The 17,867-nt window shown below is 40.0% G+C and overlaps 1 pseudogene; it reads right to left on the bottom strand.

The window, feature by feature from the left end:
• Positions 1 to 13,047: 13,047 nt before the first annotated feature.
• Positions 13,048 to 15,324, bottom strand: LOC129071647 (voltage-dependent anion-selective channel protein 2-like; annotated as a pseudogene).
• Between the last annotated feature and the right edge of the window lie 2,543 nt (positions 15,325 to 17,867).

The raw sequence follows: 17,867 nt of genomic DNA, 5'->3' as shown, positions 1-17,867 counted from the left end.
GCAGGCTGATAGTTATTGGTGGTGGGGGCAGAGTTGAAGGCACTAAGTAGGAAGGTGGAGGGATGGAGCAAAAAATTAAAAAAGAGAAAAAAAAAAAGCTTGTGAACACAGACAACAGTGGGGTGATTACTGGGGGTTGGAACACTTGTAGTGGTGAGCACATAATACAGTGTACAGATGATGTGTTGCGGAATTGTGCACCTGAAAACCGATAATTTTGTTAACCATTGGCACCCCAATAAATTCAATAAAATGGAAAAAAAACAGGAGCAAGAAATAAACCTATTTGTTTCAAGCCACTGAAATTTGTTGTGCTGTTATAATAGTTAATCTACCATGATTAAAACATGACCCTTCACTTCTCCAAATTGCCTTCTGTCTTTCAAATACCAGCTGAAAAATCCTCTCCCAAGAAGGTGGCCCTGACTACTAGAGTTCACTCTATTTTCACCCTCCTTTTAATTTGTATGACATTTGTTATTCAAGTCACATAATTTACCTCTTAGCATGTATTCTTTTCAGAGTAGGACTTTCTGATGGGTTGATTATAAACTTCTCAAAGCAAGGATTACCAATATTCTTTAGTTTTTTTTATATCTTCACAGTGCCTGAGAATAATATGATAATGACTATCATATATATTATGTCCAAGGAATCATTATTTACATATAAACACATTTAATCCTATTATTATCCCCAATTTGTAGACTAGGAAGTTGAAGCACAGAGAGATTAAGTAACTTGCCCAAGTTCACACAGCTAGAAAGTGACAGAACCAGGATTCAAACCAATGAACTTGAGTAATGAAAGAGCTGCCAGTAATTTTACCATTTTAACCATGATTGTTTCAGAAATACGAGCTTGTATATTCAGTGAAACTGCAGCCCCTTCTGGGCAGGGAGCTATAGTGTCCTTCTCACCTGTTTTGGTATCTGAGGCAGACCAGGTTACCAGGAGCTGCCACCACATCTACTGACTGAGGGAACTACAGACCAGCTGGAAGCAAGCTGTGCAAGCAGGGTGCAGTGGGGGCTCACACAGTCCCCACACCTCCGCAGTCGCAAACACAGGACAAATGGAAACAATGTGCCAAGAACACTCTGCTTACTTGTTTGATTGTTCTTCATTTAAGAATTCCACAATCTCCCTTTGTGGGTTGGACTCACTTCTAAAGATTAAAGTATGGGAGGAAAAAGGGTAACTTTACGTTAGAAAAACTTAGAAGACACTACCCTAACCAAGTGTTATGGGTTGAATTTTGTTTTCCAAAATGTGTGTGTTGAAGCCCTATCCTATCCCCAACACCTCAAAATGTACTATATTTGGAATTAGGGTCTTTAAAGAAGAAATTAAGGTTAAACAAAGCCATTAGGATGGGCCCTAATCCAATACTACTGATGTCCTTTAAGAAAAGATTAGGACCCACCTATCACTATGTACAGAGGAAAGACCATGTGAAGGAGACAGAGAGAGAATGTAGCCACCTACCAGCCAGGGAGAAAACCCTTTGGAGAAACTAACCCTGTTGCCACACTGATCTTGGATTTCCAGCTTCCAGAAATGTGAAAAAATAAATCCCTGTTGTTTAAGCTGCCCAGTCTGTGGTTTTGTTATGGCAGTCCAAGCAGACTAACATATCAAGTGATCAAGTGATCTCCTGTGATTAGTCATGTTCACATGCTGTGTTGAGAAGGGTACTTCACTTCTGTGGAATTTTTCTTCAAAACCCATAATCCCAGTCTAATCATGAAAAAAAAAAATCAAGAAACCCAAACAGGGACAAAATAATCTGACCAGGATGCCTCAAAACTATGAAGAGCATGAAAAACAAGGGAAGTTTGAGAAATTGTCATACATCAGGGGAGATTAAGAAGACAGGATAATTAAAGACAATGGTGGTATCCTGGATGGCGTACTGGGACAAAAAGGACATTAGTAGAAAAACTGTTGAAATATAAATAAATTCTAGGGTTTTGTTTTTTGTTAATGAAACAGTGTTTGTTTCTTGATTTTGACAAATGTAATGACAAATGGTAATGTAAGGTGTTACTATTAGGGGAAACTGGATGAGGGATATATGGAAACTATACTCTTTTTGCAAATTTTTTGGTAAATATAAAATTATTCCAAAATTAAAAGTGTACAGGGTAGGACAAAAGTGGGTTTATAGTTCTGAGTAGGCAAAATACAGAGTTTATTCTTTTTTAAAAAGAGATTTTATTTACTTATTTATCTTTAGAAAGAGGGGGAGGGAGGGAGAAAGAGAGGGAGAGAAACATCAGTGTGAGGTTGCCTCTTGTGCACCCTCTACAGGGGATCTGGCCCGCAACCCAGGCATGTGCCCTGACTGGGAATCGTACTGGTGACCCTTTGGTTTGTGGGCCAGCACTCAATGAACTGAGCCAAATCAGCCAAGGCCAGAGTTTATTCTTGTATTATTATTTATTAACTATTGTATTATTTTCCATAGGAACAACTGTAAACCTACTTTTGGCCCACTCTGTATTAAAAAATAAAGAATCCATGTGAGCCCCTGTTTTCAATTCTTTAGCACCTATAGCAAGGAGCAGAACTTTGGGGTCATATGGTAATCCTATATTCAATCTTTTGAGTACTGGCCAAACTTTTTCACAGTGGCAGCACAATTTTACATTTCCACATGCAACATAAGATTTGAATTTCTCCACATCTTCACCAACACTTGTTAGTTTCTTTTATTTTCATTATGGCCATGCAAGTTGGTTTGAAGTAATATCTCATTGTGGTCTGATTCGCACTTCTAGTGACTAATGATGCAAACGTTTTTTCATGTCTTTATCAGCCACCTGTGTATCTTCTTTGGAGAAATATCTATTGAAATCCTTGACCCATTTTTAATTGGTTGTTTGTCCTGTTGTTACTGAGTTGTAGGAGTTCTTTTTGTTTTTTTATTATGCTTAATTAATTAATTAATTTTTTCAAATACATTTGTCTCTGCCTTCCCTCCACCACTTTCTCTTGCCCCTCCCCCCTCTCCTCCCTCAGTCCCTCCCCTTTGGTTTTGTCCATGAGTCCTTGCTTTAAGTTCCTTGACTTTCCCCTTCCCTTCCTTCCCCCCCGCCCCGCCCACCCCTCCCTCCTTCCTTCTTGTCTCTGTTGGTTTCTTTTCCTTTAAGTGTTGCTGGTCTTCTTTTCCTTGCACCTTTATATTGTTGGTTAGGTTCCGCTTATAGGTGAGATCATATGGTTTTTGTTTTTCACCCCCTGGCTTATTTCGCTTAGCATAATGCTCTCTAGTTCCATCCATGCTGTCACGAAGTTTAATAGTTCTTTTTTTCTTTCTGCTGCATAGTATTCCATTGTGTAAATGTACCATTATTTTTTGATCCAATCATCTACTGATGGGCATTTAGGTTGCTTCCAACACTTGGCTATTGTCAATTGTGCTGCTATGAACATTGGGGTGCATAGGTTCTTTTGTATGGCGTTTTGGGATTCTTAGGGTATAGTCCCAGCAGGGGAATCACTGGGTCAAAGGGAGTTCCATTTTCAGCTTTTTGAGGAAATTCCACACTGCTTTCCACAATGGCTGCACCAGTCTGCATTCCCACCAACAGTGTCCTAGGGTTCCCTTTTCTCCACAGCCTCGCCAGCACCTGTTGTTTGTGGATCTGTTTATGATGGCCATTCTGACCAGTGTGAGGTGGTATCTCATTGTGGTGTTGATCTGCATTTTTCTGATGGCTAGTGATGCTGAGCATCCTTTCAAATGTCTCTGGGCCCTCTGTATCTCTTCCTTGGAAAAGTGTCTGCCCAGGTCCTTTGCCCATTTTTTGATTGGATCATTTGTTTTCTTGGAGTGGAGTTGAGTGAGTTCTTAATATATCTTGGAGATCAAACCTCTATCTGATGTATCATTAGCAAATATATTTTCCCATACGGTTGGCTCCCTTTTCATTTTGCTGGTGTTTTCTTTCACCGTGCAGAAGCTTCTTATTTTGATGAGGTCCCACTTGTTTATTCTTTCCTTTATGTCCCTTGCTTTAGGAGACATATCCAGTGAAAAACTTGCTGCGTGGGATATCTGAGAGTTTCCTGCCAATGTTCTCCTCTAGGACTTTGATGGTGTTGAGACTTATATTTAAATCTTTTATCCATCTTGAGCTTATTTTTGTGTATGGTGTCAGCTGATGATCATATTTCAATTTTTTGCATGTAGCCGTCCAGCTCTCCCAACACCATTTGTTGAAGAGGCTATTATTACTCCATTTTATGCTTCTGCCCACTTTGTCAAATATTAGTTGCCCATAGAGACCTGGGCTTATTTCTGGGCTTTCTATTCTGTTCCACTGGTCTATGGGTCTGTTCTTGTGCCAGTACCAGATTCTTTTGAGTATAGTGGCTTTGTAACATAGTTTGATGTCCAGTATTGTGATCCCTCCTACTTTGTGTTTCTTTCTCAAAATTGCTGCAGCTATTCGGGGTTGTTTATGGTTCCATATAAATTTTTGAAATGTCTGTTCTATTTCTGTGAAACATGTCATTGGTATCTTAATAGGGATTGCATTGAATCTATAAATTGCTTTGGGTAGTATGGACATTTTGATGATATTAATTCTTCCAATCCATGAGCACGGTATATGCTTCCATTTATTTGTGTCTTCCTTAATTTCTTTCTTCAACGTTGTATAGTTTTCTGCATACAGGTCTTTTACCTCCTTGGTTACATTGATTCCTAGGTACTTTATTTTTGTTGTCGCTATATCGAATGGTATTTTTTTTTTTTCTGATTTCTTCTTCTATTTCATTGCTTGGAGTGGAGTTGAGTGAGTTCTTAATATATCTTGGAGATCAAACCTCTATGTGTACAAAAATGCCTTTGATTTCTGAATATTGACTTTGTATCCTGCTGTTTTGCCAAATTCACTTATCAGGTTGAGTAGTTTTTTGGTGGAGTCTACAGGGTTTTCTATGTACACTATCATGCAATCTGCAAACAATGATAGTTTTACTTCCTCCTTTCCTATTTGGATGCCTTTTATTTCTTTTTCTTGTCTGACTGCCATGGCTAGGACTTCCAATACTCCAGTTGAAGAGAAGTGATGAAAGCGGACATCCTTGTCGTGTTCCCAATCTTAGTTGGAAAGCTTTTAGTTTTTGCCCATTGAGTATGATGTTGGCTGTAGGTTTTTCATATATGGCCTTTATTACGTTGAGGAATGCCCCATTTATTACCATTTTGCTGAGCGTTTTGATCATAAATGGGTGCTGTGCCTTATCAAATGCGTTTTCTGCATCTATCGAGAATGATCATGTATTTTTTTGTCTTTCCTTTTGTTTATGAGATTACTTTTATTGACTTGCGTATATTGAACCATCCCTGCATCGCTGGGATGAATCCCACTTGATCATGGTGGATAATCTTTTTAATGTATTGCTGGGTGCAGTTTGCCAATATTTTGTTCAGGATTTTAGCATCTATGTTCATCAGCGAAATTGACCTGTAGTTTTCTTTCTTTGTAGGATCTTTATCTGGTTTTGGGATTAGGGTGATGCTGGCCTCATAAAAAGAGTCTGGGAGTCTTCCTTCCTCTTGGATGTTTTGGAATAGTCTGAGAAGGACAGGGGTTAGCTCTTCCTTAAATGTTTTGTAAAATTCTCCTGTGAAACCGTCCAGCCCTGGGCTTTTGTGGGCTGGGAGTTTTTTGATTACTGCTTCAATTTCCCTAGCTGTTATCGGTCTGTTCAAGCTTTCTGTTTCTTCCTCCTTCAGTGTTGGAAGATTATACTTTTCTAGAAATTTGTCCATTTCATCGAGGTTTTCAAATTTCTTGGCATATAATTGTTCATAGTCGTTTCTGACGATCCTTTGTATTTCTGTGGTATCAGTTGTTATTTCTCCTCCTTTGTTTCTGATATTATTTCTTTGGGTCCTCTCCCTTTTTTTCTTGTTGAGTCTGCTTAAAGGCTTGTCGATTTTATTTATCTTTTCAAAGAACCAGCTCCTGGATTGGTTGATCCTTTGAATTGTTCTTTTCGTCTCTATGTCATTCAGTTCTGCTCTCATCTTGACTATTTCCTTCCTTCTACTTGCTCTGGGATTTATTCGTTGTTGTTTCTCCAGTTCTTGAAGTTGTAGTGTTAGGTCTTTTATTTGAAATGTTTCTGTCTTTTTTAGGTAAGCCTGTATTGCTATGAACTTCCATCTCAGGACGGCCTTTGCTGTGTCCCATCGGTTTTGGACTGTTGTCTGTTCATTTTCATGTGTTTCCAGAAATTTTTTGATTTCTTCTCTTATCTCATTATTGACCCATTCATTGTTCAATAGTCTACTGTTCAGTCTCCATGAGTCTGCAAGTTTTTGAAGTTTCTCTTTGAGGTTGATGTCCAGTTTCAAGCCCTTGTGGTCCGAGAAAAAGTTTGGTATTATTTCAATTTTCCTGAATTTGCTGAGGCTTGCTTTGTGTCCTATCATGTGGTCTATCTTTGAAAAACTGTCTGGAGCATTTGAAAAGAATGTGTATTTTGCTTCTTTGGGATGTACGGTTCTATATATGTCAAGTTAAGTCTACTTGATTCAGTGCGTAGTTCAACTCAATATCCTTTCTGATGTTTTGTTTGGAATATCTGTCCATTTTTGACAATGGGGTGTTAAAATCCCCTACTGTCAGCGTGTTGCTATCTATATCTTTTTTGAAGTCGTCCAAGATTTTCCTTATGTATTTGGGTGCTCCTATGTCGGGTCCATATAAGTTTACAATGTTTATGTCTTCTTGATAGATTCTTCCTTTAAGTATTATAAAGTGTCCCTCTGGGTCTCTTTTTATGGCCTTTGTTTTGAAGTCTGTTTTGTCTGATACAAGTATGGCAACCCTGGCTTTCTTCTATTGCCCATTTGCTTGGAATATTTTTTTCCATCCCTTTACTTTGAATCTGTGTATGTCCTTTATTCTGAGGTGGGTCTCTTGTAGGCAGCATATGTATGGGTCATGTTTTCTTATCCATTCAGCTATGCTGTGTCTTTTGATTGGGGCATTTAGTCCATTCACATTGTGAGATATTACTGATAGAAACTTACTCTTATTTTCTTTGTACCTGTGTTCCTCTCTCTCTCATTCTTTTCCTTCACCTTCTTAAACCAGTCCCTTTAACATATCTTAGAGTGCTGGTTTGGTAGAGATGTATTCTTTTAGCCTTCTTTTGTCTGGGAAACCTCTTATTTCCCCTTCTGTTTTAATTGAGAGCCTTACTGGGTAGAGCAGCCTTGGTTGTAGGCCCTTGCTTTTCATTACTTGGCATATTTGTTGCCATTCCCTTCTGGCTTGTAGTGTTTCTGTTGAGAATCAGCTCCTAGTCGTATCGGGGCTCCTTTGTATGTTACTACCTGTTTCTCCCTTGCTGCCTTGAGGATTCTCTCTTTGTCTTTGATAGTTGCCATTTTAATGATGATGTGTCTTGGAGTGGGCCTCCTTGGGTCCCTCCTTGAGTGGGGGCCTCTGTGCTTCCTGGATCCATCAGACCTTTTCTCTCCTCAAATTGGGGAAATTTTCCCTCATTACTTTTTTTTTTTTTTTAACATTTGTCTCTGCCTCCCCTCCACCACTTTCCCTTGCCCCCCCTCATTACTTTTTCAAAGAGGTTCTCTATCCCTTGCTCCTCTTCTCCTTCTTGTATCCCTATTCTGCGGATATTATTGCATTTCAGGTTGTCCTGCATTTCCCTAAATGCCTCTTCATTCTTTTTGAGTCTTTTTTCCATTTCTTGTTCTTTCTGGGAGCTTCTTTCTACCTTATCCTCCATCTTACTGATTCAATCCTCGGCTTCATCTAACCTGCTTTTGATTCCTTCCACTGTGTTCTTCAATTCAGAAATGGTATTCTTCGTATCCTCTTGTGTCTTCTTAATAGTTTCTATGTCCTTTTCCAGGTTGTTATAGTCTGCTGTAAGATCCTGATAGTTTCTCTGCAGTTTCTCAGTTTCTTCTGAGATAATCTTTGAGCTGTCTGAGCTCATTGAGCTTCTTTAGAGCCATTGTTTTGAATTCAATATGTGATAGTTTCCTTGCCTCTATTTCATTTAGCTCTCTCTGTGGGGATTCCCCTTTTCCACTCATTTAGGGGAAACTTCTTTTTCTTCCCATTTTTGTGATTCTATTAATTGATTGATTGATTTTTGCTTCTGCTTCAATTGATCCGTCTATATTTCCTGACTTTGTGGATTAAACTTCTATCGTAGTAGGCGGGTCTTTTTATTCATTTATTTATTTATTTTCCCCTTTACTTTTCTTTCTTGGTCTGCCTCTGATGATGTCAGTTTATGACCCTCTGACCTTGGGTCGTTTGTTTGAGCCTTCCAGGAATCTTCTGTTTGTGTCTGACTCCTGCTTTGGGCAGCTCTGTGAGCCCCTTGGCCCACGGAGCCATTATTTCTGTGGATCGCTCTGCACTCCCAAGCCAGTTCTTTGAGCGCGTTTGACCTGTCCGGGCACCAGCATACTCGCCCGAACTTGTGCTCGCCTGGCACCTGGCGGGCGCAGGCACTGGTCAGTTTAGGGTGTTCTGTTGTGTGCTTTCCCTGCTTTTGGCTCTTTGGGGGTGTGGCCTGCCAGCACAAAAATCGGGACTATGGAAATTAGAAGAAGTCAGCTCCGGGACTCTTCGGTTAATCCTGTCTCCAGTCTCTCCCCAAGGGTCTCTGGGCAGCTCTGTGACCCCTTCGGCTAGGGATCCACTATTTCTACAGACTGAAATTGCGAGCCTTCTGGCTCCTGCGCAGCTTCTGCCTCTTTGTGGGCGTGGCCTGCCCACGCAAATGGGGACTACAGAATGGGGAGGGACTCTGCTCCGGGGATCTCAGATAGTCCTCCAGTTTTTTCCCCAATCCCTCCGTCTCCAGTGTCTCCTCAAGGGTCTCTATACAGCGGTATGTTCCCTTTGGCCAGGAATCCTCTATTTCTTCCAGCCAGCCTGCACTCAGCCCCAGTCCACATGCCCACAAGCTGTGCGCAGAGTGTGTAAAGGCAGGTTAATTGATTCTCTTATACCTGGCTGAGGTGGTAGCTGCAGAGTGGGAGGTGAGTTATCACCGGGGCTCCGCTGGCCACTGTCTCTGTTCTCTTCACAAAGTTTTCCTCGCCAGTCTTTTCCCAGGCACCAGCCCACTCTGCTGCTGCTTCTACCCAGAGATCAAGGAGGGCAGCTGCCACCGCCAATTTTTGCGTTGGCCCTTTAAATGTCTCTTTGCATCTCCAGCCACCTGTCTCTGGCACAGAGCGCCCCTAAGCTTTTCAGGGATGCATTTTGTCTGTGCATTTTCCTAATTTCAGCTGCTGTAGTCTAGGGGTCCCTGTTTATGATTCAGACCCTGTTCTTCTCATGGGGAGCCAACTGGATGTTTCAATGTCCCTCTGGTGCTGGTGCCCATGGGTGCCCAGCGCACCCTCTCGATCCTCCACCGCACTTCTCACCCATTGGGATGTGTGAGAGGTGAATTCACTGTCTGCAGCTCCAAGGCTCCTCTCCCTCTATCGTTCCATTGTTTTCCAGGTGGTTTCTCCACTCTTTAGTCGCAATTCCAGTTTGGTCTTGGGAGGAGGTCAGCGTGACTCCCATCCACTCCTCCACCATCTTTTCTCTTCTGAAGGAGTTCTTCATATATTCTACATATTAAGCCCTTATCAGATTTATGTTTTGCAGAATGCTTTCCCATTCTATGGGTTGTTTTTTCACTCTCTTGATCCTTTGATGCACAGTTTTTAGATTGAATTAGGTACATGTTATTTTTTTCTTTATTTTTCCATTTCAGGTGTTTTGGTTAAAAAGCCTTGTTAAATTCAATGTTATGTAAAATTGCTCATGTTTTCTTCTAAAAGTTTTATAATTTTAGTTTTTACATTTAGGTCATTAATCCATTTTGAGTTATTTTTGTATATGGTGCAAGATAAGGATGAAACTTCATTGTTTTTTTTATATGGATATCATTTTTGGGCATCATTTGTTGAATAGATTGTTCTTTCCCCACTAAATGATCTTGGTACCTTTGTTGAAAAACAGTTGGTCATAGATGTAAGGGTTTATTTCTGTGTCACTGTAGGCAGTCAACCAGATATTAATAAAGTGAGCAGAGGGAATTAGACATTGAGCTTAATAGACTGGAGAGCATGACTATGTTTGCTTTACGTCTGAGGGGATTACAGCATTGCTCCACCAAGGGGATTAACACATCTCCCTTCCCCTTCTCAGGCATCAGATTGTTGGGGAAGGGGCACAGGGGGAGGAACTTGACCATAGAGGCCTGTCACTCTAACTACAGATGTGAACCTATCAAAAGCCGGTGAAAGCTTGGGAAGTTCATTGGTTATTTTGAAAAAGCATCTGATCTGTCCCAAACCCAAGCTAATATAATCCCAGGGGAACAAAGAATCTCAAGATCTCTCTGTCTCTGTCTCTGTCTCTCTCTCCCAGAAACCCACATTGGCCTTGAGCCTCTGTGAGTTCTCTTTCTCTCTTTTGCTCATGACCCACATCGCCCCATTCATTTGTGTGCCCTCTCTTCCAGGAGCACACAACCATGATGCTCTAGCAGCTACTGGGGCCTGCAGCAGACTGTGTGGGCTCCAAAAGAACTAAGCTTTAATATGAAGCAGAAACTCTGGGTCTTGACTTTTTTGGTCTTGTTAAGGACACAGTTGGACTTTTTCCATGACAGCATAGACAGAGATGGCACATTGAAAACCCAAAGGGCAGCTTCTATTTCCACCAGAATAAACCTTACCACATCGCATTCTCTCATGTGTGGGTCCTCAGAATGCATTCCTGTGATCTCATAGAAGCATTCTGGACTCTCAGTTCTATTCAATGGGTGTATATATACATCCTTATTCCAATGCCACAGTTTTTCATTAATGTAGATCTGCAGTAAAATTTGAAATCTGGAAGTGTGAGTCCTCCAACTTCATTCTAACTCAATATTGTTTTTACTCTTTGAGAGTCCCTTGAAATTCCATATAAATTTGAGGATGAATTTTTCCACTTATGCAAAAAAAAAAAGCCACTGAAATTTTGATAGGGGTTGAATTGAATGTGTAGATTATTTCAGGTAGCATTACCATGTTAACAATATTAAGTCTTCCAGTCCATAAACATGAGATATCTTTTCATTTATTTATATCTCTTTTAATTGCTGTAAGCAAAGTTTTGTAGGTTTTGGTGCACAAATCTACACTTACTTGGTTAAATTTATTCCTCGGTATTTTATTCTTTTTGATGCTATTATAAGTTGAATCATTTTCTTAATTTTATTTTTATATTATTCATTACTGGTATATAAAAATAAACAATTTTTTGTGTTAATTTTATTACTTTGCAACTTTGTTGTTCATAACAGCATGATTCACAGTAACCAAAAGGTGAAAATTATTCAAGTGTCCATCAACAAAAGAATGGACAAACACAATGTGGTATAACATACAATGGAATATCATTTATCCATTAAAAAAAAATGAAAGTCTTGAACCTTGAAAATATGCTAAGTGAAATAAGCCAATTACAAAAGGACAAATATTTTATTATTCCACTTAAACAGAATACCTAGAATAGGCAAATTAATTGAGAAAGAATGTAGATTAGAACTTACCAGAGGCTGTGGAGAAGGCAAAACGAGGAGTTATTGCTTAATGAGTACAGAATTTCTGTTTGGGATGATCAAAATTTTTGGAAATGATAGTGGTGAAGGCTGCATAATATTGTGAATGTATTTAATATCCCTGAATTGTACACTTGAAAATGGCAAGTTTTATGTTATATATATTTTACCACAATAAAAAATATTTTAAAAAATGACTGTGAGGATCCCTTTGTCCAACCATGGTTGCAAAGCTGAATCCCTTTATGACATACTAGCGGTCTCTGTTTGCCTACTTCCAGTGATGCGGACCTCATAACAAAACAAAAGCAAAACAAAACAAAACAAAAACAAAAACAAAGAATTCTTTGTAAATTGAATAATTATTCAGACACACACAAAATTATGCATTGACATGGGGCATTGCTTAGGGCAGGACACACTTCTATGGTGTCTATACAAGGCAAGGCTAGAATCTATAAAGACATGCCTGCTGGTATCATTGAGCCTGGAGATCGGGCCCAATCATGGCAAATTGGCCCAGTTAGCTTTGACACCACAGGCAACTGAAGAATGGCACTTCTAGTTTGCAGATTATGAGCTGTAACTGTTTAGTGGCCTGTGAAGTTTATTTAATGTGCCATGACAGAATTAAATAGAGTTGAGCAGAAGTTACCATGAGGAGCAACAATAAGTACTATGCGTTATAAAAAACTTAAAGGCTCATTTCCACCTTCTTTCCCACCCTTCCTTCCCACAACAGACAACCAATACTTCCTTATGTAATTTTCAAATTTTTCAATACATATAATAAAATAAAAACATAAGCAGTAAGAAATATGTTATCCTCCCCTTTTCACAAAAGATGGCATACTCTAACACTGTTCTGCACTTTTAATTTTTCACTGAATCCAGCTCAGATACCTTTTTATGGCAGTACATAAGAGAGTTTCCTCATTTTTTTGTGATATATACAAAACATGGCATGGTACAAGTCTATCATAATTTTGTGATCATTCTTGTTTGGGCATTTAGGTTATTTCCAACTAATAGTTTTATAAATACATCATTTGTACATGGGGAAGTATATTTGTCAAATACATTTTCTAAAGTGAAATTGCAAGCCAAAAGGCAAATATAATTGTAATTTTTTTTATTTTTCATAAAGATCTATTTCATTACTGGTGGGTAGTGTATTTAACAGTTAAATACATTTAAATAATGTGTAAGTGACTGTACAACTGCAGCATTGGTTACTGGGTAGATAGCCAATTCAACTAGCAACAAGGTAACAAGTAACTGTCTAAATATTTAAAATAAATCTCTTGCTTAGATCATCCTTTGTTTTGATCACCTTCTGGAGGTGTGGGGAGTGGAAAAGCCTGCTGATCACACTGGAAAGGCATAAAGGCCAACTTTTCTGATATTCATTCCTAGAGGTTTCTTTCAGCTGCTGTAAGCCTCCAATTCCAGGGCAAACCCAAGTTTGTGGCTTCTGGCATTAATGTTCTTTCCATCTACCAGAACAGACAATGTCAGCTTCACACCAGGCCTTGGAGTCTGAATGTAGCCCACTCTAATTAAACTGGAGTTGTTGACTTTTGCAGAAATGGAAGCAGTGGAATCCAACTGATATTTTGTTGCAATACCAAAGAAAGTGCATTTGGTACCTGATGTCCAAGCAAGGTTTACTTAAGAGTTAAGACCTTCATATACTTTCTAATAAATCGATATTCCAAAGTCTGTCTCACTATTGACATTATAGCTGAAAGTCCCCAGTCCTGTAGTTCACCACAAAGTTTTCCTTGTCAGCTTTAAAAAAAAAAGATTTTATTTATTTATTTTTAAAGAAGGAACGGGAGGGAGAAAGAGAAGGAGAGAAACATCAGTGTATGGCTGCCTCTTGAGAGGCGCCTACTGGGGAGCTGGCCCTCAACCCAGGCCTGGGTCCTGACTGGGAATTGAACCAGTGATCCTATAGTTTGCAGGCTGGCACTCAATCAATCCACTGAGCCATACCAGCAGGGGAAATTCCTTGCCAGTTTTGATTTGTCACTGTCAAGGTCATCTTGTACTCAATAAGCCAGCCCTCATAACTAAAGGCAGTTGAACTATGAATTGCAGGTTCAGCAAAATCAAAGTTAACATCTTGGCTAAGGTTTGTTTATACACTCCCTCTTGTAAAGAGGCTTTTTACCACTTTTCTTTCCTGTATTTTCTGAAAAGGTGGTATCAAATGTCAGTTTTAAACCTTTACAAATCTGGTCTTCAATTGCAACTTCTGTTCCCAGAGTGTTCCCTTTCTCCATGAAAGTTGAACCATACTCCCATCATTTATATCTGGTCTCCAAGGTCCCAGTAACTTTACCAGAGTCTGTACTAGATTAGGTGAACCAGAGGTTGAGAATGCCGCACTAAAGTGTGACTATATTTTCATGTCCTGTTTCACCTACCTCAACCAAATCCTTCCTATAAAATATCTCCGTCAGCTTTGCCAGCAGCAGCTTTGTCAAGGTCAGTCAGCATGAGATGGCGGGGACAGAGGCTGGCCACATTCAGGTGTGTATCGGGGGGAGTGGCATGGATCATGGCTGTTCACTGGAGACTTCTGGGCTGACTCAGGGTGGAGCTGCAGCTGTAGGCAGCTTGGGGGCAAAGTGAAGGAGACACTATTCCAGAACCCTATCTTCCCCCCTCCAGGAACCCTCATTTGTAATTTTTATAAATATTTTCAAGATGCTCTCTGTAGAGGACTGTATCAATATACTTCCACCAGTAACTTATTTGAAGGTTTCTATTTCCATGTCCCTCACCAATGGAATGTTTTCAGATTTTTGCAATCTGAGAATTGAAAAATAGAATCTCAATATGATTTTAATTGGCTTTTTATCTTATTTTAGACTAAGTATCTTTTCATGTATTTTAGATCCATTAATAGTTTCTTTCTATGAATTGTCATATCTTTTGCCCACTTTTCTATTACTCTTCTTACTGATTTCTAGGGACTCTACATTCATTAGGGAGAGACCGACTCTTGGTCTATGATGAGTTGAAAAAAAAGTTTTAGATTTCATGATCATTTATCTTTTGATTTTGCCAAGTGTGTTGTTTTCAAGCATGCATATTTTTTAAAGTTTTTTTTATTTTTTATGTAGTCAAATTTGTCTGGCTTTTCAGTCTTTGTTGTAAAGTCTTTTCCCTCCATACTTATCAAGGAACTTAGGTTGGGGTTTTTTTCCTCCCACTCTTTTGGGTGTTCACATAAATAAAGTTATACCATTTATAGCATTCTATGACTTCTTTTTTTAACTTAATATATTCTGGACATCCTTCTGAGTAAGAGCTAAAGATCCAATTCAATTTTATTTGTGGCTGCATGGTATGCCATGGAACTGATTTTTAGCAATTCATTATCCACTCACTTTCAAGTGTGTCCCAGTTTTCAGTATTACAAACAAATCTTGCACCGGTCCTAATGAGTTGTAAGGTTGGGATGTGTAAGAACGTGCACAGCCATGGGAGTAGGCTTAGCATGTATTTGTCTTCATTTGTTTCTTTCCTGGCAGGGCCCCCTAGTGGCTCAAGCACAAGAAGGAAGTTTAGGCTTGGAGTTCTGACTTAAATAGAATAGTGAAACTAAAAGGTCTTGAATATCCTGATTCAACTCTTTCATTTGACACATGTGACAGCTGAAATACCTACAAGGCTAATAGCTTGTCCCATCTCACCAAGCACGATAAGCCCAGAACCCAGGGCTCTCAGCCTCTGATTTACAGCTGTGCCAGTGCCAGGCTCTTTCTTATATTGTGTGACCTTTCACTCCAAGATATGTTTGTCAAGGTACCGTGTCTCAAAAGGCTGGTCAAATAAATCTTGCAATCACTTAGGAAAATCAGTGTCTTTCCATTACCATCAGTCAAGGGAAAAAGAGTACTTGACTGCTGCAAGCTTGCCTCTTCCTTCCCCTCTTCTTTGGCTTTAGAATCTTTGGTGGGAAAAACAGCCTCCCTTCTGTGTGCCTCTCCACCATCACCAGCATGAACCAGTTGTGCTGGAGCTGGAATAGGCATGAGGACTGGCAAGATGGCAACCCTCAAAATTCAAGGCAGCCCAGACTCAGAAAGGCATATCTGTGTTGCTATAGCATTTCTCAATCAGGGCCCTGAGGGTCAGCCAGCTGGTGAAAAGGGACTTTGGGGAACTCTCTTGGAGCTCTGTATGCATTGACAAGCACAGTGCTTTAACTAAGACTCTATGTTTCTTTCAAAAGGTGCATCCTGCCTCACTAACTGAATAGTTGGCTTCTTTTGTACAAAAACTTCTTTGCTGCCTTCTGGGGCTCAGCACATTGCTGTGTGTTCAGTTTGCTTCTACCTGTTACTGGAGGCAGACCTGAAATGGGACCCCTAAGCACTCTGTGACCTGCAGGTTCTTGACTTTACCCAGGAAAGAATTCAAGAGTAAGTTTCGGTGAAAGCGAATGCAAATTTTATTTAGGTTAAGAGAAAAAGACCAGAACACAGGTTCCTGGAGACAGGATCAGGTGGTAAGCCCAGGACAAGCTCTCCACCTGCTGCTCTCCTGGTCACAAGTCTCATAGGGCACCGCTGAAAAAGAAGCAAAAGTACATGTCTGAGTGGATGCAGGTGAATTTACGAGTGAGTTGCATGCCATGGTCAGTCAGTTCTCAGGATTTTATGTGTTTCCAAGAGTAGATTGTTCCTAAACTTTGGGGTACCAAATTCTGTCTCTGCTTTCTGGTTGGGAGGGGGTCTTGTTCCTAATATGGTCTGCTCTGGAAGTGCCATGGCATTTGTCCCCCTCAGTCCCCCTTCTACTTGTGGTTTGAATTTTCATTATAATGATGGTATAATAAGCTTTTGGGTCGTTTTCCAGTCAATTTTTTTCTCTATCTTGGATTGATTTGTTTTAGCCAGATCAATCACTACAGGAATTTCCTGCCAAAAACCATTTCCCTTTGATCACACATGGAGGTATGGGCTCTGTTGAGAGGACTTAGCAGTTTATCAGCTAGTGATGTCTGTTCCTATTTCCTCAATCTACTTATCAGGAGCTTTCCCTAACTTTTCTATCCTGTCTTGTCTCCATTCTCCAAAACACCAGGACAGATAGAATTTTTTGTTAAAAAATTCACTAATTATCCTTTTGTAATTGCAATGTTTATCCCAACCTCTTGCAGTCATTGGTCATATACCTCTGGTGAAATTCCAAAATTTTTATTAGTAGGGTTTGCCCTGGGTTACCTTTCATTGAATCTCTTCCTGGACTTCTGTCCTATTCACATTGCCTTATTTATACAGTGCCATTTCACCCACTCTCTTTAGAAAAGACCTTTAGATCTTAGGGTCTCTTCCATCAAATGCAGATAAGTAAATATTTAAATATTGTATGTTTGGTTCCAGGTCTTGTTAATTCCTTGTTCTTCTGACTTTACAACAGCCTGAGAAGATGTCATTCCCACCACTGAAGTAGGGGACTTAGATTTCAAAGCTCTTTCTGTTACACAGGGGAAGGAATACCCATGAACTCTCTTATAAGAATATGAGTATTTCCAGAAAGAAACTACCCCTCTCTTCCTTCTCTTCCAATGTTCTTTTTGGGAGCCTCAAACTGTTTCTTGTCAGAATATTCTGACTGGCTAATAATGGGTTCAAGGATTGTCACAGCTGAAGAACCCACCTCTCAATTCCAAGGTGGGAGGTGGACCTTCCAGGGCACCAAATGAGGCCCTTGCAGCAGTGCACTGGTTGGGCGTGAGGAGTGGGGAGCATGCCTGGAAATCCAGTCCAAGATATAAGTAAGCTTTGCCAACTAACGAAAGGCCCGATGTCTGCAAGTCTGCACCTCTTGGGGAATCTTTGTTTATACCTCTACTACCTCCTCTAATCAAAAGGCAAGAAAATTCTCCCCTTTGTCTAAGACAAAAATGAACAAGGAAATGGGTTTTATTCAGGGCATTGCAATAGGGAGAGCACCACAGATTTAAAGATCAGAGTATGAGAGTATGTAGGAAGGGTAGTTGTGACTTGGTCTTCCACAGGTAGATGGGATGATTTATAGTTGGGATTGATTTGCAATCAGGAGAACTATCAGTCAGCCATGTGAACAGAAATGTGTACCCGTGTCTAGCCATTTTCAGGGGAGCAAAGAGTTCTAACCCCAGCTAATCATTCACGAGAAAAAAACAGGAACCTGGGGGTGAGGGGCGTCCTGCCCTTAAAAGCAGGTCCAGAAAAAAGGGGAAA

This window comes from Pteronotus mesoamericanus, unplaced genomic scaffold (assembly GCF_021234165.1).
Source record: "Pteronotus mesoamericanus isolate MK-2021 breed Mesoamerican mustached bat unplaced genomic scaffold, CSHL_Meso_final contig_27, whole genome shotgun sequence".
Classification (NCBI taxonomy): domain Eukaryota; kingdom Metazoa; phylum Chordata; class Mammalia; order Chiroptera; family Mormoopidae; genus Pteronotus; species Pteronotus mesoamericanus.
Note: the sequence above shows the minus strand (reverse complement) of the source record. Positions and strands in the feature narration are given on the sequence as shown.